The sequence below is a fragment of the Hemiscyllium ocellatum genome, chromosome 9 (assembly GCF_020745735.1).
Source record: "Hemiscyllium ocellatum isolate sHemOce1 chromosome 9, sHemOce1.pat.X.cur, whole genome shotgun sequence".
NCBI classification, from domain to species: Eukaryota; Metazoa; Chordata; class Chondrichthyes; order Orectolobiformes; family Hemiscylliidae; genus Hemiscyllium; species Hemiscyllium ocellatum.
This window is the reverse complement of record NC_083409.1, coordinates 93644595-93647986: the sequence shown is the minus strand read 5'-3', so window position 1 is coordinate 93647986 and position 3392 is coordinate 93644595. Positions and strand designations below refer to the sequence as shown.

Here is a 3392-nt window from a genome sequence, read left to right as displayed (position 1 = left end):
TAGTCACCTCTTCGATTAGATTTCCTACAGTATGGAAGTAGGCCATTTGGACCAACAGGTCCACACCAACCCTCCAAAGAGTAACCCATCCATTCGTATTGGCCTCTGACTAATGCACCCTGGGCAATTTAGCATGGCCAATTAACCTGGCCAGCACATCTTTGGATTGTGGGAGGAAACCAAGGCAGAATGTACAAACTCCACACAGACAGCCACCCAAGGTGGGAATCAAACCCAGGTCCCTAGTGACGTGATGCACCAGTGCTAGCCACTGAGCCATCATGCCACCTTTTTTTTGAAAGTCTACTACACCTGGTATTCCCAGGCAGTCTCCCGTCCAAGTACTAACCAGGCCTGAGTCTGCTTAGCTTCCACAATCAGATGAGATTGGGTGTTTTCAGACTACTATGGCCATAGGCAGGAGTTCATGAATTATCTGTGAGGGCCCAATTATCCTGCCTTTAATTGATGGGGCTCAGTGTGAGTCCCAAAATGCTGACTCTACAGCTTTGATTGCACTGTCCAAATGGAAAGTCCATGGCTCACTGAGGGAGGATCTAGACTATTGTCACTTCAGACAACTAAATGGCATCTTGTGAGAAAAGGCAAACAAACACATGTTAGAAACGTATGACAGCATACATTCTTGCATGTGTTTTTTTTACATATATTAGTTAAATAATTGCATTGCCTGGTACCATCAGAAGGATTTCTTCTTCTTTTGCCTGCCATAACATTGAGGTGTTGGGTCAAATTCAGCAGCCTGGGTAGAGAGAGCCTGCGGACTGCTATGACCTGATTGTGAGTCTGTTGCCAGGTTACATCTGTGGGCTTAAGGTTAACAGGGGATCGGGTGGGTGAAAGCCCCCCTTTCTCCCACTCTCCTCAATCTGATCTGCTACAGACATTGAGCTCGCTGTCAGAGGGCTGGTGGAGAGGCAGGTCATCTCTGGATTGTTCTCAGATGAAACTGCTGAGCATCTGCCTGGTCTTCTTCTTCCTGTTTGTGCCTAGTGGAGTCCTTTTGCCCTGGAGAGAGATTAAGATGTCTTGACCCCTCTCGATTTGCCTTCGATGCTGACTAACCGTGGCTTTGGTAGTGGAGTGAAGGTCCAAGCAGCCACTGAGTGATCTATTGAACCTGGGTTTCCAAATCTGCCGCCACCATTCATCTGATTTCAACACTACTTCTGATTCCCCTCTCCTGTACTGAGAACATGGATGATACCAACCAGAACAGGTTCCTGGTGGCTCCCACTCAATCAATGTTCATATCAAAGCTAGTACTTCCAATTAAACCTGTTGGACTATAACCTGGTGTTGTGTGATTTTTAACAATGTTCACATCACATGTGAACATTGTACAAGATATTGAAGGAACTGCACTCACTATCCTGGATTCTGAGATGCTGTGTACATATTAAAGATATCCCTGATATTAGCCATTTTCCCAGGTCCTCAGACCACGCAGGGATGGCTATTGGAGCCATACCCTAACCACCCACCACCAAAAGGAAGAACACCTCATTTTCTGCCATGGGACCCTCCAACCACACAGCATTAATCTGGACTTCATTTTACCTCCCCCCCCCCACCTTATCCCAGTTCTAACCTTCCAACTTGGCACTGCCCTTATGACCTGTCCTACCTGTCCATCATCCTTCCCACCTATCCGCTCTACCCTCCTCTCCAACATATCATCTTTACCCCCACCTCCATCTACCTACCTCACTCAGTTACCTTCCTCCCAGCCCCATCGCCCCCCCCCCCCATTTATCTCTCTACCCCTTCGGCTCATAAGCCTCATTCCTGATGAAGGGTACTCACCTGAAACATTGATTCTCCTGCTCCTCGGATGCTGCCTAACCTGCTGTGTTTTCCAGCACAGCACTTTCGATTCTGATCTTCAGCATCTGCAGTCCTCACTTTCTCCCTGTTGGGAGTCAAGGACTACCCTTTCCAAATATGGCTGATGCCATTTTTAGGAAAGCCTCAGACTGCTGTAGAATAAAAACACAACAACGCCATACTTCCACAAGGGTCATACTAGAATCGAACATTTCAAAGCCATCCTTAAGATGAAGTTTCAATGCTTGGAGTGTTTCAGTGGGGCCTTGTATTGTAGCTCAGGAAGTGTGTGCCACATCAATGTTGCATGCTGAGTTCTACACAAGTGGAGCTGACAAAGGGGGTGATCTGGATGCAAAGGAATTAGGAAATCAACAGCAGTTGTCTCAGGATGTAGAAGAGGATATTGCCTGGGAGAGATATCCAAGAGAGTATGATAGGACAATGCATCATAGGGTCCGAGAAGCCAAACAGGTCCAAATTAAAACCTGCTGTCAGGATGAATGCACTCAGTTTGGTTTTCTAGTAATTGTGTAACTTTCTGGTTATTTGGCAAGAAGCCTGTGTATAGTACAACAGATGTCTGGACCTTATTATCTCTGGAGTCCTTAATCTTTTTGTGTTACTGAATAAATGCTTTGTTATCCATCTGATTGTGTATTTGATATGTTCAGGTGAATCCTCTTTCAAGTATAGAATCTGTACAACAACGTAATTGTTGAATTACATTTGTAACTCATAGAGTCATAGAGATGTACAGTGTGGAAACAGACCCTTCAGTCCAACCAGTCCATGCCGTCCAGATATCCCAACACACCAGGTCCCACTGACTGTCAGAGAAGATGCAGCAAACACTAACAGAGTGAACCAACACCACATGGCACTTTGGTTAGGTAGCTCTTAAGGCTTCTAGAAATAAGTGATAGCTCCATATGAGTTCCGATGAAGAGTAATACCGGACTCAAACATTCACTCTGTTTCTCCCTCCTTAGGTGCTAGTGCACCTGCTGACTCTCTATGCTTGTTAGTGATCAAAGATCAGCAAGGCAGCCTTTGTGTGGAGCTGCAGAAAATGGGGGAGATACTAAACGAGTATTTTGCATCAGTATTGTGGAAAAGGATATGGAAGATATACAATGTAGGGAAATCAATGGTGACACCTTGAAAAATGTCCATATTTCAGAGGAGGAAGTGCTGAATGTCTTGAAATGCATAAAGGTGGATACATCCCCAGGATATGATGAGGTGAATCTGAGAACTCTGTGGGAAGCTAGAGAAGTGATTGCTAGGTCTTTTGTTTACATATTTGTATCAACGATAGTCACAGGTGAGGTGCCGGAAGACTGGAGGTCGGCTAAGGTGGTGCCACTGTTTAAGAAGGGAGGTAAGGACAAACCAAGGAACTGTAGACCAGTGAGCCTGACGTTGGTGGTGGGCAAGTTGTTGGAGGGAATTTTGAGGGACAGGATGTACATGTATTTGGAAAGGCAAGGACTGATTAGGTATAGTCAACATGGCTTTGTGCGTGGGAAATCATGTCTCAC

General features: G+C 45.6%; 1 pseudogene; it reads right to left on the bottom strand.

Moving 5' to 3' along the window:
• Positions 1-300: 300 nt before the first annotated feature.
• LOC132819227 (5S ribosomal RNA) lies at positions 301-419 on the bottom strand (annotated as a pseudogene).
• Positions 420-3392: the final 2973 nt, after the last annotated feature.